Here is a 22,938-nt window from a genome sequence, read left to right on the forward strand (position 1 = left end):
CACACACACACACACACACACACACACACACACACACACACACACACACAGATCTGTTAATCACAGTGAAGCTGTTCCAACACCCTCTAACTCTGAACAAAACATGATTCCTGAATAGGCTTCTCATTGGTTAATGTTAGCAAGCCAGCTAATAGTGCTAATATGTACTGTAAATAAAACAACATTGGAGTTAGGAGGCGCATTTCTCATTATGTGGAGTAACATTTCTCCCCTTTTTCTAGCTGTTAGCTGTTCCATCTTGCATTTGCACCATCATGTTTTCTACAAAACACATCAAAGTGGAGCTAGGCTGTGGAAGCATGTAACAATGACTATGACTATGATGGCTAAACAAGTCTGCCATTATGCCTTTTGACATACTTATGCAAGTTATGATTTAATATAAGCAAAATGCTAAAAAAAATTATCGATTTCAGAAAGAGAGAGAGAGGAGCCTTGATTGCAAATAAATGGAATACAATCATTGATGAGCCTATTCACTCAGATGTTACGGCTATTTGTGTAGAAATAATGAGAGTAATTATCATTGTCAATGAAACGGATTTTATCTTGAATTTATGTAAATGAATCATTTGGTTGTGAAAGAAGCAAAATAGCCTCATCAATGGACCCCCACCCTCAATGACACAAAATTATTGTTTACTGGTTTATAGCTGCATACAGTCTTCAATCAGCAAATGACGGCACAAAAAAGACTTATGTGCCGATTACATTTATACAAACCTTTACAGCAAAAGTAAAGGAAGTAAAAGAAGAACGGACACAATTTTGAAAAATGCAGTTCTGAGACCACCCTTCAAAAAAAGACCTTGGTTCCCCCATGTTGTGCATTTTATCCTTCACTGTGAGAGAAAAAAGGCAGAATTACACCTGCTGGTGTACAGCATGTGATCATAACGTACTAAACAACAGCACTGTATAATCATGAGGCAATTCTGAGAAAAATGTATGTGCTAGCATGCTAACTCCCACTTCTTCCATGGAAAAGGAATATACAAAAGTCAAAAAACATGCACATAGCCATTTGAATAGTTCAGTTAAATTTACAACTATTAGAAATTACATTGTAACTAATAAAAGACATGCACTACTACTACTACTACTATTACTACTACTACTACGGCCATTCAATTCATGTTGCATGCAACAAACTGCTTCCCATTTTGAGGGTCTCTCTTCCTTGAAAAACGTATAGGCCTTATGAGCGTGTCTGCAGCCAATTGTAATTGCTCAGGTGTCCAGGTTCATGGAGAAGACCTTAATGTCCCTCTTGATGATGTCTTTTGTTTTGTCTTGATGATGATGTTTGAAGGGGGCATTTTCTAGCTCGCCGTATAATAAGATTTTAGGGAGGTGGGTGTCATTCATTGGATAAACATTCCCTGCCCATCGGTGGTGGCGTTCACAAAGGATGGTGCACAGTTCACTGGAGACAGTTTTCTCAAGTATGTCAGAGTTTGGAACATGGTACTTCCAGGACACACCCAGTGGATGGAACAAAGGCAGCAAAAATGGAAGGGGTTGAGGCGATGTTCGTGCCTGCGGTATGTTGCCCATGTCTCACTTTCGTAACCAATCAGGGCTGATATACAAGGTGAGACGCAGTCTATGTCAGAACTAACTCCAACGAAGTGCACATTCCAACATGCAATGGAGGTATATGCGACCGTTGCAGGATGACGACCATGGCGCGCCTGCCGTACACGCAAGCCTTGATGAGCAACAACAGCGCTGTTAAGGGCAGAGTTCTCCTGTGTTGCCAGTCGTGTAGGATGAATTTTAGACGTCATAATGGAGAGATGAGATGCTCATAATGGAGAGCACCCGGGCAAAATTAAGTAAAAAGATGCATGCCCAGGTCAAACTTCCACCTATGGACTCAATGATACAGATTCCAACAGGTGTGTGACGGTTGGTGTAGACATGAGTTGCCCAGCTGACTAGGTCTATTGCCCCGTGACCATTGGCGAAGTTCTTCTCTGCTCACCCGGCGGCTATGACAGACCAACTCAGTAGCTGTGGCAGCAAGCGCGCTCTGAAACTCAGCATGCCAGACCCTGCTGCCGGGCGAGGAGGGTGGAATGGGTTTCGTCTGGTCTCTCGCCTTTGACCTGTCTGGCTTGCTTTGAGCTACCAGGGGTACAAGGCCACCGCCAGCTTAGCTCTCAGGGTCAATTGGACTCACAAGCTGTTCCACCACGACAAGGCACCAGTCCATAGAAGAGTATTTGAACACTACCATAGTAGATACTGGATTGAGGAACTTTTATTTATACATTTGGTCAGTTTACTTTGTATTAATTACACAGGCTTTTTGTCAAACAGCTGGGGCTGTCTCATTTAAAATGGGTAAATATATCAGAAGCACTCATGCTTTAACTCCATAACGAACAAATTTTACATTCACAAAGATGAACGCACACCTGATAACAACCCAGTAGATCTGTAGTCTTCAAGATATGATCTAGGCAGCTGGAGGTGATGTTCTCAAGTCCATCTTAATGAAACAGTGGATGTTAGTCATTCAAACAAGGTATCTGTACCAAACAATCAAGGACATAAGCAACCTAAACTTGAGGATTCTAGGCCCTATTTATACAGGTTAGTTTTCTTGGTAATCCACCAGCCAAGAAATGGCGATTCCCAGAAGCGTGCATGAAGTGTATCTTCACTTAAGATAAGCGCCAACAGTGGCAACTGGTCCTTAGAGGCAGGTTGGGCACAGCACGTCTTTACAACAGCAAGAAACGCAAACAAATGTTATGTTATTTTTAATTTATACAAGATTATTATTATCCATAATTTTAGTACACAGCCCGTTGAAAATTTGCCTGGTTTGAACGGGCAATTGCTTGGCCTATGGTATTGATGCTTGTAGAATTCTTTAAAACCAAATTGTACCCCAAAATTACTTACGGAACGGTTAGCACTTAATATGTAACTCCACTGTAAAGCGTACTACTGACTTACAGTGTAAGCTACGTCTACATCAGAGGAAGACATTGTACTACTGTATTTAACTGACAGAGAACGTGGCAGATTAAGAAGGTAATCACAAAATATCACAATGACAATGTAGAGTAATCAGACATTAGCGTCATGGACTCATGGCAGTGGACTTGTCTCGTGTCATGGGATTGTTAACAAATTTAACATTTCAGCAGGTGTGTTGATTTTCATACAGGTTTAGTGGCTTGACGGTTTACGGTGAAGTATGGATTTTAATTTGCGGGGGTACTTTGGTGACGGTAATGTTATTATTGTTGTAAAATAACAGTAGACTTAATTAATTGGACAGCGCTGAAGGAATAGTCATGTTCTGAAAGCTCACCCCAATTTAATACAATAGCAGGAAAAGAGTCAAAGGCTGTCACATTTTTGTGGGTCTGAGATGTATTTCACATTTTAGCTGCCAAAGCTCTGCTGCTTTCTTCTACACGCTCTGTCTCTGCTCCTGCGCTGTGCTGTGCTGTGTGAGAGGGGGAGTGGCCAGCAACTAGAGCGGAAAAGCCAATGTCTGCTTCTTTTATATTTAACAGTATCCAAACGTCAAACTTGGTCCTGCACTTACTCTTTCCCGTAGCAAGACACCAACTAAGTTTGAGAGGTATCCAAATAACACACAGACAGACAGACAGACAGACGTTCCTGTAATTTATAGATAGATATTATCTTCTATAAATATAACATCTTTCTTAATTGCATAAAATTTTTGGTAGAATTTTTGTATCACATGCTGCCCCTGCTCTGCTGCTTCAGACTGCATACTCCCATGTTCGCAGCAGACTACAGCAGCCTGGATGTTTCAGAGTGTGTCTAGCCACTCTCACACAATGCAGTGTGCATTTTACGTAAGTAGTTATGCATTGTCAGAATGTTGGCGTTTAATGTAGATCACTCAAATTTGATTGCCAGTGGAGCTGACAGCTCGTAGCCCCACAACAGCGTCATTTCATATCTTAGATAAGATTGGCTGTCTGACGCGGCGCAAACAGTTGGCAAGAGGACAGAATAGGGGAGATTGTGTTATCACCACTAGCTAACTTGAAAAATGACCAAAGTGGTGGCTGGGTTGGCTCAGTTGGTAGAGCGGATGCAGAGGTTTACTTCTCAATGCAGCGGCTGTGGGTTTGACTCCGACCTGAGGCCCTTTACTGCATGTCTTTCCCCTCTCTTTCCCCTTTAATGTCTTCATCTGTCCTCTGAAAATAAATGCCCCCAAAAAATCTTATAAATAAAAATAAAAAATGATTGTAGTGGATTTTGTACTCAAGCACAGGTTTGACACATTTTATCATCCCGCATTTGTGATACTGGTCCATATGTTAATCACGTTGTGTTGGATCAATTGACATTAGCTAGGTTAGATGGTGACGAGTGTGTACAAGATCGGTTGTTGTCACAGAATGGATCTGTATGCATTGCCGCATGACACTAACGTTTTTGGCTAAACTCTAACATTACTACCATTGCCCCTAAAAGTCCTCTGACAGGGCCTGTAGCCGGGCTTGCAGTCCCCTTTCACTGGCTAAACAACTGGTGCTGGTAGCTGCATCGTACAATGGGTTTGTTGACATGTTAACAGAGTATTGTATTTGTACTGTTATGTAGCCCTTCTTTTGAAGTTGTGCCCCACCAATTTCTTTGATATGAAAATCCAGCTGCGCGCCAGGTCTATTTTCATCATTTTGGACAGCCGGGCAGGAAGTGAAACAGCGAGAGCATCCAGTCAATTTAACAAAAAGCCCCCAACCCCCAAATATCGTATACGTCTCCACCATAACACAACGGACAATGACAGATTCATCTTGGAGGTGGAAAAACACAATAGACATCACAGATTTTTTTTAAAAGGACAAGGCTAGAAAAGAGAAGGCATGGAGTTTAACTGTTGAGTGCCTGGAGTGGAAGGTAGATACTAGCTTAATAAACACGCAATTGTTCTGTAAAGTACTTTTAGAGACAAGTTAATCTGTGAGTTGGGCAGCAAGGTGCTCCAGTTCTTAGACGCCCCCTGTGTGGAACGGCGCGTGGTCGGAGTAAGTACTCTGCTCTTAGTTCTCAAAACATTCATGGAAACGTCTTAAACCACTGCTGCAGTATTGTCCAGTTTCTGTAGTCTGCACAGTAGTATCCTCAGTTTGTTCAAAAAATAATAGCTTAAATATGGTGTGTTGATTGGAAAACAGATTTTGAGTAATGATTATTTCAAATATGAGATTAATAGATCAGTGAAACAAGAGCTGCACCAAGTCACACACACCACCACCACCAACCTTGCCCCCTGACCTAGATGCTACTATTGAGCACATAAGTAATTATTATGGTAACTTGAAATAACGGTTTAAAGATCTACTGCAGAGACCACATAGTTATTCATGAGGGACTCTGGCTACATAAGGGGGATCAGACCATGGCCAGAACTATTCTCATTATGCCCTAATTTCAAGGTTGAGGAGAACGAAATTAGCCACATGCACCAGCAATATTACATTATTTGGTTTCTTTTTTCTAATTAATGAAAGCTTACCATGTGTTTTTACTGTCTGTGTCATGCCAATCACAACATTGCCGTTGTGATGGCCGCACCAGCAGCCAGACACGGCAACAACTCACGGTGGTAACTCTCTCTTTTGTAGACTTTGTGTGCACACAGGAGTTGGGCATGGAGACGTGTGGACGCTAGTGTGATTACAGGTTATTGTGCATGTGTGATCATGCATGTGTGTTTGGCGTACCTAAATGGAGTACTAATTATGTGGAAATTCTGCTCTTCATGCTGCATCATAAGAGGTCTGTGTGGTCTGCGATCCCTCCACTCACTGCTGAACAACGCTTCAGAGGCCAAGATTGTATTATAACAAATATCTTGACGCCAACTGTTATTCAAAACTTTGTCCTTCCCCTTTAAAGCCCCTGTATTATACCATATAAATATTGTCATCAGGTCTCTCCTTCACCTCTGCCATTTCAACAGCCCCTTCACTGTGTGTGTGTGTGTGTGTGTGTATATATAACTATGCAGGGATTTAACCCAGATTCATTATCATTCCCTGACGGTTTCTAGAGGGTAGAATATTACATTCACCTTCCACACTTCCAGGACAAGAGAAAGGAGCAACGTAAAATCAGAGACATAATGGAGGTAGAAGTATACCTATCCATCTATTTATCTATCTATCTACATACTTATCTGCAGTATCTATCTATAAGAATCTTTCATATATCTGCTTTATATTCCTCTTGTTGTGCCATATGTAAAGCCAACTACACACATTTCTTTTGTAATACTAACTAAATAAAATACCTTCATGAAATGTCATTTGTGCATACTATCAACAGTGTTTGTCGACATCTATCAAGATTTTTTACTGTTTTATCAGGATATTTTTTTAACAGAATCAGTTTGAATTTTTCCCATTATTTGCTATTAACTGTGCAAAACAACAACAGATGCATACCCTTATCTAAAGTGCCACTGAAAGATTTTCTCTTTAACAATGAATTAACCCCCTTTTTCTAAAGCTTCCTCTCTGCTCCTCTCTCTCGCTGGCCTGCTTGTTTGCCTTTGGCACAATATTGAGGGTGTCAAGATAATAACAAAATAAAAATATATAATAAATAAAATAAAATGTAATTACGCCGTGCACACATTCATCTTGAGGTTTTTAAGAGATGATAAAAATGGCCCATCGGGTAACTGCTCAATTGCAGTAGACAACTATGTTTATGTGAGCTTTCATAGTACAATTGAGGATTGTAATGCATCAACAGGCATCAAACTACTTTTTGTTATGAATCCAATATTGACCACTAGAACATTTTCTTTTTTTATGACAGCTCAAATATGTGGAAATTGTCAATGAGTTATAATGTATTTTTAACATCTGAAACACTGAACAGTGATATGAATTTTCTTATACAACATACTCTGGATAATGACGTCACTTTTAGCATCACAAGGAAAATAGGGAATATCTCAAATGTGAAACCAAACCTCATGCATGGCTGGATGTATAAATATAGCACAGTACGTTAGCCATGCATCAAAGCATATGTAGGTGTTCCTAAAATGGTACGAGTGAAAATACAACTAAAGTGAAAACTGAAAGTAAACTAGCTTTCAGCAGCATACTGCTTGTGGGTTGATTGCTGTGTAATCCTGTAATCTTATATTGTATGTCAACTTTGGAGTTTTGTAGGCACTTCTGACTTTATAATTTCCCTCAGGGCTGCATAGTCTAGTTTGACAGAATGCATTAAGATACTGTACAGTTCAATATAATGCAGTTTTCTATATTACTTCAAATGGTTATGTTTTCATCCAAAAACACAAGTAGTAAGATATAAACAATCTGTTTCATTTCACAAAGTCTGAAACAAACAAACACACAAACACGCGCGCGCGCACACACACACACACACACACACACACACACACACACACACAAGCTTTTAAGGCTTCAAAAAGAAAACATTCTGCTGTGCTCTAATACTAAATAAATAACAGAATATGTAACAGAAATGTTGTTAGGCCTACATTAAATTGTAAACAGACCAACCCGCGTGAAGAAATGGGAAGTTAGCAATCAAACATAAATGAGTGTAATTGCATGTATAACAACTGCATTGCTTTTATTTATTTTTTGTTGCTGCTTTTTTTGAGCAAACGTATGCAGCTTCATCTTCTCCGGTTGCAAGTTGCAATTAAAAAGAAGTAGAAGAAGAACTGCAATGTGTCGGACCTCTGTGTGCGTTAGCATGGACGTGAATGAGCTGTTATTAAAAAATGGCAATGGGAAAGGGAGAAAGGTCAATGCAGAGCGCCAAATTTTTAAGCCAAACTTTGACTTCCAAGTATTTATTTACTGAAGTCAAAGGCATAGTAAATCTACAGTGTATTGCAGATTATGGTGCATAACAGACTTCCAGTTGAAAAGCTAAAAAGCTGAACAACTCAAAGATGACGAGAGGTCATTTTCTCAGCACCTGCTGCTTGCTCTGCAGGTGAAACAGGTAAGACTGTCAACTAAATTTTTTTATTGAAATAGTGAGCTTCACTGTAACTTAGACAGCACAAATGTGAACATGCTCACATATTATTTGCTTCTTTTGCTCATTTCTGCTTTAAACAAGTTGCTGTTTTTTCACACAGGGGCATTCAAAGTCTTACCATTTTTATTGCCTGTCTTTCTGCATGAATAATATCCCATTAAATCTGCAATGACAGCTTTAAAGAAGCCATTGCTAAGGAAGAAAGCTAAGTCCTTACAATTTGCTGGGGCCAGATTGAGTGTAAAGCACTTACTGTGAAGCTAAACATGGTGGCCTTTCACCATTTACAGTAATTCAAAGTGGCCTGTTCAAAAGCCTTTCACTTGCCAGTCTTTCTTCAGCTGCAGGATATTTACGAATAAGAGACTATACATGCATTGAAAGTGTTTCCAATCAGCATTCACCTGTAAAGTCAAATTAGGCCAACGCAGCCATATAATGGCAAATCACAGATTCATAGATTTATACATTATGCCATCCTCTTTGTTACTACTTTAGTACTTATGAGGTGTATTGTGTGCAATGCCAGTGCTGCTCTTTGAAAGCCACACAGTATCATTCTCAAGACACACATGACAACAACTGCTTTAAAATAGGCTAGAAAATGAAAATGGTGGCTTCAGCAAGGGCAAGCAATCTCCCAGCAGGTGGCACCACCCCCGCTCTTTCAATGTAATTTTTACCTACCTGACAACCAAAGAACAGATGCACGGCGTCTGAAAGATTCAGTGAGCTCGACGCTAGAAAAGAATCTTGGCACAAGCCAGAGATTATAGATAATTACTGTTTCAGGGCCCCAAGTCAGCTTTTGTCAGGGGACCCAGAAACTGAGTTTCAAGTGAAGTCTCATTACTCACTAACTTATGTCTTTTCGGTCATCACTACATTATCATACCGATCAGAAGGTATTACACAGAGAACCCACTTTATATTTTGTACGTCATAAGTAAAAAGCTCCCTAGCTTGGAAATACAGACCCAAATCCGAAAGATTAAGGGTCTGGCATCAAGTAATGAAAGTCGCCCATCTCGTGGGGCGTCGCCAAGCGTGCATTTGAAAATCTCACTTCACGCAATTGGATGACACTATGACCAATCACAGCAAAATACGAGGTGACGTATCCAGAGCCCACAATGTTGCGTGCACTACATGTCTGATGTAAACTCTGGATGCAGATGTGACATGCATTTAAATACTGGCGTATGTATGACATACATTTAGAAACTCTTGCCTGTTTTGCGCTGAACCCGGCAGCAAGCAAAACAAATATATATTTAGGTAATAGGAGGGAACCTAGTGGCAAGCGAAGCAATGCAATTTACAATGTAAAACAGCCCCAAGGGATAGCGGGAGATGTTTGTAGAGGCTGCAGTCCCACTCAGTCACAGCAGGAGAGCTTCATCTCTACTTTCTAGAGGACATCTCCTCTATATGCACAACTTGTAGGCTAGTGGATTGTTCAAATTGTGTATGTGTACGTGTGTGTTTGTGTGTGTGTGTGTGTGTGTGTGTGTGTCAACATGTCATTTAGAAGACAAATACTTCTACTTTGAGAGTGGTAAAGGGCAGTGTTGAATGTTGGTTTGCAAGTTTGAGACACAGCATTGCACTAAATAGGGGCTAGAAAGCTGTCTGGGTGTTTTATACCAGATGTAAGCTATAAGACACTCATATAAAGCTACAGATATAGTAAAGTTTACAGTTCAGCCTTGTTAAGATGTGACTTCTGGGCTATAAAACCTGGCAAACACTGGGATCCTATTTCTTTTAAAAATGTCCATCAACCACCTTTTACTTGTCCATAAGGATTGAAAAATGGTCACGGTAACTAGCCTGTAGTCCTAACAGCGGACTCTATGAACCATCCAATGTGTTACCTGCTAGTTTTTAATAGAAAAAAATCTACTTTAATATAAAATGTAATCTATTCATAATACTCTAAGTATTATGAATAGATAGATACTAATCATTATGTGTGTATCTATCTGTATTATGTGATCAAGCATGTCTGTGTTTAATGCCATAATTCAACAAGACTACACAATAAAGGACTTACACAGCAGGTACAGTACACACTTAAAAAGTAGATTAGGTTTTGGAGTACCTAGCTGCATAAATTTGCATACATGCATGAGGAGAAATTGTCTGACATTTGGCAGCTCAAGTACCTCTTGTTTGGAGTAGCTGTGGTTTTGGGTGGGTGTTATCTGAGATTTCACAGTGTAACAGACTCTGTTTTGATGCTATTGCAAGTTGAAGAGCTAATATTTTATCTGTAACCATTCTGAAAAGAAAATCACTAAAAAACATCATGCATGGTGTTTGTCAACAACTACAAATTCAAAACCTGCACATCAAACACTGAACAATGCAACTAAAAAGTCTAATAGTTCAGACTGGAAGTGATGACGATAGCAAGGCAGCCGCAGTTCTGAGACGCAGGCAGCACTGTTGATTTAACCAACTGCAAGACCCAGGTGGACCCAGAGCATGCTGGGAAACGCTGCCCTCTCAGCTGATTTAACAGCTGAGTGGTTCGTTGGTGGTGACGTGTTATTTATACGTTTTATTGTTTTTAAATCGGAGGGATTTTAACTGCGATTTGTCTGATTTAAAGTCATATTCTGTACAGAACACGTGTGTGGCAGATAGTAATGTTTAGAAGTCAGAGAGACTAAATCCGTTCAGATCACGGATCATCTACAGTCTGTTGTTAATTAACATCAAAAACAGATCGCATGTAGAGTATTTGACTACTACTCTGTCATAATTAAAACAACTAAATTCTTATAGCTATAAAGCTAGACATTCACAGCATGTTATTTATATGATTAACACTAACATTTCACAAAGCCACTACTTACATTGACTGCTAATAAAATACTTAGACAAAATCCCGGCTCACTCCCTGCTACCCTACAAGTCAAAATGCAATTTAAACCTAAGGATTGCAGGAAAACGTTCCTCAATTCAACAAAGAGAGCCCATGCCAGCAAGATTAAGATCATACGTTACCCTCTGCTACTATAAAAAGTCAATAGACACATAGGTAACAAAAGACATTTGTGTTGCAAAGTTATTTTAACCTGTCGTGTTTGTAAAGTAAATGGTATGGTTTCAAACAATCAGAGAATGCTGCATTGATAACTGCATATAAATCACTGTATGAGATGTTAAATGCTTGCACAACAAAGCTACAGGATTACTGTGAAAACGTTATGAATGGCTAGGTTAAAAGATTATTTAAAACAACGATAATTAACAGAACATATTGACACGCTAAACCAACATATATAGGAAAGCAGCCGTGCGCCCTGTCACACTGCAGAACTGTGCCCAAATATTTTTAAAGTTTTGTAAACTACTGTGTAGATTTTACTTATGTGACCTTTTTTTGGTATCTCTGATAATCCCATTGTTGGCATTTTATCTGGCAACAGTCACAAAAAATGCAAACGCTCTTCTTTGAAATTTTATTTTTCTTTGAGAATGAAAAAAATAATCATTAAATCTTCATGGCTAGAATCCAAAGCACGGAGGCGGTTTTTCAGATGTAATTTCTGTAGAAAATGTGATTTGAGGAAACTTGACATGGTAAACAATCCTATCATGCCAGAAAAAAAAAAGTTGGTTTTGAAAAGATGGTACTTGATCTAAAGAGAAATAACCTCCTCAAATGGGAAGGCTTTTGTTTAAAATAAATGAGTCATAATGTGGCTTGTAATTGGGGTTTGATAAAAGATTTGACGTAAATGGTCTTGTCACAGCCCTAATATCTTCATGTCACGGCTGATTATTAGTGGGGGGTGGTAATTTAGGCCAGGCCACATATCACCAGATTCTATTACACTGCTTTGATTACAGATTATATGAGAATATCCCTCTCTGTTCTTGTGCAAGTAAATTAGGTGTTGCGCTGTTCTCATTATATACTGTATTTATGTATGTATGCATGCATGCAAGCATGCATGTATGTATGAATGTACAAAACAATTCATTTCACAGCACCAACACAACTTTAAAATACTGCTGTGATATGAATTGTTTTTGTTTGACTTATGTACAGCGGCCCTGAGAGCTCACACACTGTAACACCACAGCAATGAAGACCAGAGACCAGTTCGCGATAGGATCACACCTGCTGTGATGGCAAATCGCGTAAAAGGGGGAGCATTAGCCCCTTCCATACTTCCTACGCCTTTTTTTCCAGCTCCCTTGCTCTGGCCACACCTAATTATTGAACTCAGCCTTCATTTGATCTAGACACACCTGCTAACTTTCATGACTTCATCATGCATTGTTGTGATGCCATCACAGTGACAAAGAAACGTCTAGCAACCACCTTTGCATCACATTTGTATATCCAGTATGATTGTGTTTTTTGTTTTTTAAAATATGTTTGTGTACTTAGTAGTAGTTTCTTTATTTATTTTGCAGCACATTTCTGTACCTGGTTGTAGTTTCTGTTTTTGCTACATTTTTCTTTCTTCTAAATGCTGCGCATGGGTTGTCGAATGCTTGTGTTTTGCCTCTTTAAATGTCTCTTGTCTTACGTTGCAGTGAGTTGACTTATCAACGACATCATATTTTTGGAGTTTGAAATATGTCCCATCCATAAGTAAATTTTATGGCATCTCATTCTTGTATCTCTTATCATATATTACTACTCAATTGCCATGGACGGTAATTCATGACTCGTATCTAAAAAAAAATGGTATGTGTGTGTTTTACAAATAGAGAGGAGAGCATGAAAGCAAGATTCAGTCAAACTGCGAGAGCAGGCAAACATGTATGTGAACATACATGTTTTTTCTTGCTTGTGGACAGGCAGTATCTCTCACCTAAAGCCATCCTGTGACAAGATAGCGAGAGAGAATGTGAATGTGTTTGTGTGTTTTTTTTTGAGTCATGCATTGTCAGCAGGTCTACCCTACTTGCCATTGGGGAGCTGATGCTATGCTTTTCTTCAACATTACCTCGACGTGGTCCCTCATGAATGTGAAATTTATGTATTCCTAACTTTTGAAGAAAGTTCTCTACAGTCAAGCAAGTCACATACTTCTACTCATAAGTAACATAAGCATTTTAAAAATAAAGGGGAGTAAACTATATCCCCCTTTAAGCGTTTAGACCCAATCCTTTAATTGTGCTGTCTTGCATTTCTTTTTCATCCCTCTGCTTCCTTTATTTCACATTAATGGCACATGCACATAAAACTGTACTTCTGTTTGTCTCCTGTTTTTTTTCTTTTAAAACTAATCATTTTAAAAGAGCATTCCCTTCCTCTAATTTTTTATTTTTTGACAGATGTGACAAAAATAACAACCAATCATTAGCGGATGAAACAAAGAGGATAAGAGTTTGATCCTTTTCCTTGCCTTATCAAAACCAAACTGTATTAACACCTTCTGATTTATTAATATTGATGGAGACCTTAGTGAGAGCATGACATTTCTAAACAACCCTGTCAAGTTATCTTAGGACCATGTCAATCCATTTTTCAAACAGCAGGTCATTTGTGGGCTAGACTGTGGGCTGAGCTAATTGTCAAGTTTTCTAGGTGGTGTGGTTAATATTCGGAAACTATTTGAAATCAAATTGTGCAACATGCTTGTGAAACGGGGTGTATTTACTTTAAGTGTATGGGCTGTATATTAAGTTTGAAGGGTCTCCTCGACCCAGATGTGTCTGGCAAGACAACATGTATGGCAGAATACCAAGGAGAACGCCATTTGGAGCTAAATGGCAGAACATAGTTGAGCCAGTTTCCTCTCTGCTTGCAGGGATGGTGTTGAATGAATGCAGAAGTAGTCACTCCCTAACACTGTGATCACTATTCTTCCACCTCTACCCCACTGCAGTTTCTCCCTTCTCCTGACTGTATTATCACTTGTATTCTAGTCATCTCCTGCACACTGGGGCTGTGGTATGAAGCAGTTCCTCATACAAACTCTGAAGGGTGCTCTGAGACATGTACCCATGTTAATCCTCAAATTTTTAACCATGTTGGGCACCTGATGTGAGCTAGTGCACAAAAACAAGTTTTTTCATGAATTTTATAACTGGGTGGGGTTTAGGTTTTCTTGTTATTTTTATTGTGTGTGACTTATATTCTTCTGTTCAAGCCATCTGTCGCCACAGTCACAGAGCACATATTGAAAGGAAATAAGAAGACTGGCTCTAAAGTGCACATGTTGCTGCAATAGGTTATTTTCTCAGATTTCACAACTTGTCTTTTCAGTGTGAAAGCTGGCAGCATATACTACATCACACCTCATTCTGCATTGCTCAACCATTTAAACACAAATATGAGTTTGTGAGCTATTTGTTGTTATTTCAAAAGTTAGTTAGGTGTGTTTTCAGCTCTCTCTATGATAACTGCATCATGTACAATTCAATTCCTCTAACTCTATTATGGTAGATTTTTAAAAGGAAATATAGACGAATATAGACAAATTCAGCACATCATACAATGTTGTTCAAAATAAAGAGAACATCACTGATGGTGCCCTGCTTCATCTCACAGGCTCTCAGAGGGGGGGTAGGGACAACGTAATGATATTTAGAATATGAATTTGAATAAGATGAAACAAGCCAATTAAATATATGCCGTGTCTCAGTAGACATGCATAAGTGTCTCTGACTGAATGGAAAAAGAAAAGAAAGAAAAAAACGTTTTGCTTGATCTGTTTTCATTTAAAAGCTTACAATACACCCATGTGTTACCTATAAGTAAGCTGTGTTGCTACAGTCTCATATTTGAGGGTAAAGGTCTTTTGTATTAATGATCTGCCCTTAGCTTCTCAAATCATTGATTTTAGTTTGAAAATAACAGTAAGTATTCAAGTACTTCGGTACATTTATATTTGTTAAGCGTCTTGAGTTTAAAGCATAATTCCAGTTTGTTTACAAATTGGGTTCCATTTCAATTCTGTCTCCTAGTAATGAAATTACCAATTTATTTCCCCCATTACGTTGTGGTGCCAAATGTAATCGTTGCATGTTACTAAGCACGCTATTCCTCATGCGGACTACTTCTGTATTAAAGAAATTATCTTTCCCTAACCATTACCTGTGTTTGCCTAAATATAATTATAACAAGTGTAATAATGCTGTATTACAAGGCTATCCTTTAATGGTACAATATGCAACATTTCTGCATTAAAATGTCTAAAAACAACCATACCTGTGATTTATATTTTTTGAGTTGTGTTCTTACACTATCCCCAAATGTTTCCACCATATTTCAAACCCAAAGAAACCTTATTTTATTTTTGACACGGCACGTTTCCATTAGTCACCTGTCAGTGGCTTTATTTAAACCTTTCACTCTCTAGTTACTCATAAAGGCACCCAGATGATACATTTGAGAGTGATTAGAAATCATACAAAGTCACAGAAAAAAATACTTCTCATAGAAACCGTAATACTGCTTTTTTTGCCACACGGCATCATTTAGAGATTAATTACATGCCATTTAGCAACACAGTAATACAGCAGAGACCTTATTTATTGATAGATTATTTCTTGTTTACTGCTAAATGAACCCCCCAAAAAGGTGTGTTAATTAAGTTATTAAGTTAAGATTACAGCAAAGTGAAGGGGATTGAAAATATCCAATAGGTATTGACACAGCATTCATATGTGAAATATATTGCGATAGTGTGGTTTTAGTTGCTGGCCAATGTTAGCTTGCTGGCTCACTAGCTAACTGGTCAGCTACCAATGCAAATCAAATCAAGAAAAACATAATTATGTTTGGCAAATTAAGCTACTTTGTTAGACTGACATGAATAAACCTTACTAAATGTGAATACACTTGAATGAGTAAACTTTTCAGTGAACAGACGTATTACAATCTGCAGTAGCATTTAACAATAAAAACTACTCCCATAATTCCACGCAACTTCCCAACGTCATTAAAAGTCTGTGTTTACATCCATTATTATGATTGATAGACCCCTAGCGGCAGAAAGTTACATATTACATATTGTTTAACCATACTGTTACAGCAACTGCAGACTAAAACACAGTGAATGTACTGTATATAGTATGCTGCACAGCTGACATTAGGTGCCTGTCACCTATGTGTGCATGCATATGTGTGAGAGTGAGTGTCAATAGGTGCATGTGAGAGCAGGTCACTCATGTACCCTCCAGCAACTTTGAACAGATAAGCTTCGAGCTTATTAGTGTCAAACAAGAGAAGAAGAGAAGATGGGACAGGGCTCACCAAAGAAAAAGCAGGTGAGCGATAGTGGTGTGGGTGGATTTCATTTTCAGCTGTTACATATTCAGCAGGGAGAGTAGGGCAGGAGCAGTGCACTCTACGTGGTGTGTGTATAATGAATTGAAATGAAGGTATTGGTGACAAGAGGTAATCTAGGAAAGATGGGGTGCAAGAAGGGGGATTAACCCATTTAAAAACTACTTCAGGAAAGTTACAATAATGTATCATTACAATTAATACATATTTGATTTATGTATATATCTATATATATCTATATCTATATATATCTATATATATCTATATATATCTATATATATCTATATATATATATATATATATATATATATATATATATATATATATATATATATATATAGATCTATATCTATATATATATATATATATCTATATATAGATAGATATAGATATAGATATATATCTATATGTATGTGTGTGTGTGTGTGTGTGTGTGTGTGTGTGTGTGTGTGTGTGTGTGTGTGTGTATTGTATAATTTTCCGGACTGACTGACCGTCATTTCTTAAAGTAATGATGGCCACTTGTTTCTCTTTACTGAGCTGATTGGTTCTTGCCATAACATGAATTCTAACAGTTGTCCAATAGGGCTGTCGGCTGTGTATCAACCTGACTGACACAACACAACTGATGGTCCCTACTCCATTAATAAGGCAAAAAATTCCACTAGTTAACCCTGACAAGGCCCACTTGTGAAGTGAACAAAATTTCAGGTGACTACCTCATGATGCTCATTGAGAGAACACCAAGGGTTTGCAGCACTAGCAAAAAAGTGAAGGGTGGCTACTTTGAAGAAACTACACTCACCTAAAGGATTATTAGAAACCTGTTCATTTTCTCATTAATGCAATCATCTAATCAACCAATCACATGGCAGTTGCTTCAATGCATTTAGGGGTATGGTCCTGGTCAAGACTATCTCCTGAACTCCAAACTGAATGTCAGAATGGGAAAGAAAGATGATTTAAGCAATTTTGAGCGTGGCATGGTTGTTGGTACCAGACGGGCCGGTCTGAGTATTTCACAATCTGCTCAGTTACTGGGATTTTCACGCACAACCCTTTCTAGGGTTTACAAAGGATTGTGTGAAAAGGGACAAACATCCAGTATGCGGCAGTCCTTTGGGCAAAAATGTGTTGTTGGTTGTAGAAGTCAGATACGTATATACACACACACACACACACACACACACACACATATATACATATATATATGTGTGTGTGTGTATATATATATATACACACACACACACACATATATATATAGATATATATATATATATACACACACACATATATAGATAGATAGATAGATAGATAGATATATATATATTCACACACACATATATATAGATATATAAATATATATATTATATACATATATATACACACACACACATATGTATGTATGTATGTATGTATGTATGTATGTATGTATATATATATATATATATATAGAGAGAGAGAGAGAGAGAGAGAGAGAGATCTATATATACACATATATGGGTAGAGAATAGAGAGGAAAGAGAAAGAGAGAGAGAGGAAGGATCCTCATACCTGCTATCCCCTCCTTTTCCTGCCTCTCACGCTCAACCTCAGGCCCATTAAATTCACTTTAACGTTTGCTACATCTCTAATGTGGCATCTCAGCACCCCTTCCTCCATCCCATAGGACACCAGGATAATCTCTGCTAAGCCTTCAGGAGAGAGGGATCTTATCCCCCCATTGACATATAGAGAGAGACAGAAAGAGGTTGAGGGGGAAAGAGCTGGCTACTGGAGGATAACAACATAGATAATGAGTTAGCTGTCATAAGACTTTTTCTTCCTCTCCATGTTCGTCAACTTGCCCAGCTGCTTAATCAGTTGAGAGTGTGCTTAATATTGTATTGAATGAACGGTACAGTGGCCACTGTGCAGTACTACTGCATGTGTGAGAGTTTTTTTTTCTCCATGACCAAGATTTTTACTTATTTGTTAACTGTAGATACATGTTTTTACACGAATATTGGTACAGGTTATAATGCCAACTTCCACTGAGCTAAATAACTCTTTGTTCACTGGTTTTAGAGAAACGCCTCTTTTGTTATGCAAGTAGAGGAATTGCTAATTAACTTAACTGTTTTTCTGTAATCATGTGTCAACTTCAAGAAATGAGACCAAAGTTCAGTGTTTAACTGAATTTTATTCATCAACATATTGACCTTGTGAACATATTGTAATCATGCCTAGTATTAAGGTAAGGGTTACAGCACACTTTCAGTCACATCTGTTAGCAACCCTGTAATACATGATAGATCACGGTAGAGGACATTCTCTTTGCCATGACCTTCTCAGTGGCACAACAGCTGGCAGAAGTGAAACTGACAAATAGTTTTATTACCTATTTTGTTTTAAGTAGCTGGAAAACATATTTCTCCCTAAATAAAAGCTGCCAACTGTGGATAACTGTTGATAACAGTCTTCAACTGACAACTATGTGTAGTATATTATATATTGGGTTATATGCATATTGGTCTTTTGTCAACAATTGAGTGAGAAGAACAATGCCAATCTCATGTCTGTATGGTGAATATGAAGCTTAAGCCTGGAGATGGTTAGCTTAGCATAAATACTGGAAACAGGTAGCCACAGTTTGAAAGATCTGTCTACTAGCACCCTTAAATTATATTAATGAACATGTGTCTATGGGACGTTTTGTTCTGAAACTATGGTGCATTAACCACCCAAATTCTGGAAACCAAAGAATGTGGCAATTGAAGGCAGTAAACAGTAAAAAAAAACTGCAGCACATAAATCAATCACTATAACTATAGACTTTTATTTAGGACTAAGAAGCAAACGTCTTTGACAAAAATAAACTACAGTCTAGTTAGGGGTATATATGGCTGTCTTCCTTTATGCATGAACAGTTCACCAGCAGGCATGGTCTCATCAGGAGGACTGTGAGGTACAGAGATATCAGAATGATAGCAGCAGTGTAACATTAATTTTTTGACCTTAACTAATGAGCATCAGGCTCCAAACTGCAAGGAATTGTGTCGAGGATACTTTTAACAAGGTCAGGGTAAGAGATGCATGAACTTACTGCATTGGTAGCAGAACACTTTAGTATGTGTAGTATGTACTGTATGTAAAGGACTACAACGCAGATTATGTAGAGAAACAAGTTTTCTTACCAAACACAGCATATAGTGATTTTGATTGATAGCCAATCTCTCATATGTGAGCGACTATAAAATGTGCTTTTGTGTAGATTCAACTGACTGAGTATAACAAGAAAAAGAACAGGGCAAACTAGAAGAAAGATGAGAAAACAAGCAAGACAACTGTGTTTTGCAAACTGTGTGTTTCAATGTGCACATTTCTTTGAAAAGAAGACCATAGTCAGGTCAATGTCAGGTCAACACAGCAGCTGTTTGATGTTGACAAGCTCGACAAAGACATAACTCTTACTACCAGTGAGCAATGTCATGGGTAAGACCCAGCAGAGACCTCCAGTGCTATTGAGACCGACATGCTGGGACAAGAGACTTGCCACTGAGACCAAACACAGAGTGACAGAAGAAAGTGGATGATAATACCAGCAGCAACGGGAGCCAGAACGACAGGTGGGCGTGTACATAGCCCAATTATGAGGAAGTGTGCAGGGAGCATCAGGAAGTGGGAACACACACAGTTTGCACATCTCTGGCTTTATGGGGATTGTTGTCAGATAAGTCAGAAGGAGGAATCAAAAAGTACAATCCTCAACCAGGGAGGTTAATGGGCGAAGATGTGGTCCCTAACAAAGAAGCAGTTGCATCCTCGCGTACAGAGTGGACAGGTCCCAATCGACGGGATCAGTTTTTTTTACTTTGTTTCCATCCTTTTTTATTCTGTGAAAACTGCATCTTGCATCCCTTCTACAACTTTTTGAGCGACTGGAGACAGAGCAAATCTGTGCATATAGAAAGTACATGCTTGCATTTCTATTGTAAAAAACATCAACATTTGGGGACAGTTGCCAGCCACTTTTCCCAGGCTATAAGGAAGCGAAAAGAAAAACACTACTGGTGTACTCCCTGTCAGATGTTTCTGTGTAAACTCCCATTCTGTGGTGGAGAGGGTTAGAAAATCATGAGCACACCACATGCTGGCAGTAACACGGCTATGTGGGGTTATTGCACAGTTTCAGTCAAGAATAATTTCCAGCAAAATGTTTTGCTTAGGCAAATATTGTGAGGCTTGGTTTACAGGTAAATTGCAGAAATTCCGGCAATTGCACGATACTAAACTTCTTGGCAGACCCACATTTTCACTTAACACATTCAAAAAATGCATATAGGCTGGACCTCTTTTATTCTACTTTATTAATTATACCACCTGTCTCTTAGTGAGGGAGGCATTTTCCCACAAGATACATGCAGTACATATATCAACTCAGAATTGGCTGGCTTTTGAGGCTAGCTGGTATGGCCTTTCAGCAAAAGAATTCAGCCTACAAGAGATGAAAAGGCGACTTTATTAGAATTCACAACAACCAGTGTGTTTAAGATAGAATTTCTCCGACCTCATTTAGGAGCAGGGTTTTCCATTAGTCAAGTGTTGTTGCTGCTTGCTTAACCAAGGGGAAAATGGGTTTTTAAAACTGCCACTCCTGAATATGTTCACTGTGTGTATGTGATGGTGTTCATATTTCTGTGTGCACACATACATCTCTGAGGTGACTGCAGTGTGAGCTTGTGAGTACAGGTACGTGCTGTACTAGAGTGCACAGAGCAACGGGGCTCTGTCTAATGGATTTAATGCTGACAGTGGGGTTCAGCGAAAGGATTTGACAGTCATCATGCTATAGAGCTAGCGCTGGGCAAGAACTAATTATATCAAATGAATCATCCTCAAGCTAGAAACTTACTGAGTCTGTAGTGGTACATATTGTTTCAAAGAGTTCTGAGTCAAGGACATTACTGATGAGGCTGCATCTACATGTACAGTAGATGCGTAGTTGCAATAATCAAGATTGTGGCTATAGCTGGAAATAAAACAGTGTATACTTGTTTATGGAAATTGTGTGTTACCATGATGTGTAACAACCTGCAAGCTCTATCCTCCTTCCACAGAAAAGGTTCTCTAGATTCTCGCAGCAGGTCATTAGAAAATCAAAAGATGTGGAAATTAGTGTGAACAAATAGGCTTCTTTTGGAAACAAGAAGAGAAAATAGGAACGCAAGAGTATCAGGCACGTTATTTTAGATGCAGGCACTAATAATCTTTCTCTCAACCAAGCCAGCGCTGTCAACATCTCAAAGCACGATCCACCCCCCATTACCGTTAACTGTCCTCTAAATACCAGACAGCCAACGAGGACTTGCATCCTTGCACCGTGAACTACTCTACAAGTAAAAAACACAAAACAAATATCATGATGAGAGGCATATGGCATACACTAAAACAGTAGTTGTTGTTGAATATGCCCAGTAATTCAGGACTAGCTCAGAGCAGACTGGAACAAAGAATAACAGCAAGAATGAGACAAGCAAACGGCTGTCAAGGGGGACCAACCCACTAACACAATCATTCGCACCCTTCAAGATCAGTATCATTTTGAGCCTCAGTCCCGCTGGAACAATTAAGAGTGTAAGTGAAGGCTGAGCTACTGTCTGCTCATTTTCACTAAGGATTAATTAATTCTACTATAGTCTATAAGGATTGCAGCAAGAAAATGAGGAGGTGGTGTAAATGAGAGACTAATATATATACAGTGTATATACTGTGTAATATACATATTTTGCTGCTGTAACACCGTAATTTCCCATTTTTCTGTCTATCTATCAGTCTTTCTATCTATATACATACAGTACAGGCCAAAAGTTTGGACACACCTTCTCATTCAATGCGTTTCCTTTATTTTCATGACTATTTACATTGTAGATTATTACTGAAGGCATCAAAACTATGAAAGAACACAGTGGAATTATGTACTTAACAAAAAATTGTGAAATACCTGAAAATATGTCTTTTATCTTAGTTTCTTCAGAGTAGCCACCCTTTTCTCTGATTACTGCTTTGCACACTCTTGGCATTCTCTTGATGAGCTTCAAGAGGTAGTCATCTAAAATGGTTTCCCAACAGTCTTGAAGGAGTTCCCAGAGGTGCTTAGCACATGTTGGCCCTTTTGCCTTCACTCTGCGGTCCAGCTCCCCCCAAACCACATTGATTGGGTTCTGGTCCGGTGTACGTGGAGGCGCAGCACTCCATCACTCTCCTTCTTGGTCAATCAGCCATTACACAGCCTGGAGGTGTGTTTGGGGACATTGTCCTGTTGAAAAATAAATGATGGTCCAACTAAATGCAAACCGGATGGGATGGCATGTTGCTGCAGGATGCTGTGGTAGCCATGCTGCTTCAGTATGACTTCAATTTTATTGTGCATGTGCACATCGCAATGCCGGCCTTTGAACCTGAGCATTATTGATACTGTTAGACAATGATGTAACTTTGGGTTCAACATTGGGGGGTTAAGATCTCCACTTTTGAGCAAAATTTAAATTTTTAGCTTATCAAAAACTTTATTTCCTTCACTCTGGTAATTTTATCTGCAAAAGGTTAGATTTTAT

At 38.7% G+C, this 22,938-nt stretch overlaps 2 long non-coding RNA genes across 2 annotated transcripts in view; one reads left to right on the forward strand and one right to left on the reverse strand.

Moving 5' to 3' along the window:
* Positions 1-12,225, reverse strand: part of LOC117955853 — a 24,328-nt gene extending 12,103 nt beyond the window's left edge. The window contains exon 1 of the long non-coding RNA XR_004659142.1: positions 12,215-12,225. This is a non-coding gene — a long non-coding RNA (uncharacterized LOC117955853). The remainder of the gene's footprint in view (positions 1-12,214) is intronic.
* Positions 4,715-20,455, forward strand: LOC117955852. The gene is made up of 3 exons (XR_004659141.1): positions 4,715-5,020; positions 6,171-6,172; positions 20,445-20,455. It is a non-coding gene; the product is annotated as an uncharacterized LOC117955852 (long non-coding RNA).
* The last annotated feature ends 2,483 nt before the right edge of the window (positions 20,456-22,938 follow it).

The sequence above is a fragment of the Etheostoma cragini genome, chromosome 13 (genome assembly GCF_013103735.1).
Source record: "Etheostoma cragini isolate CJK2018 chromosome 13, CSU_Ecrag_1.0, whole genome shotgun sequence".
Taxonomy (NCBI): domain Eukaryota; kingdom Metazoa; phylum Chordata; class Actinopteri; order Perciformes; family Percidae; genus Etheostoma; species Etheostoma cragini.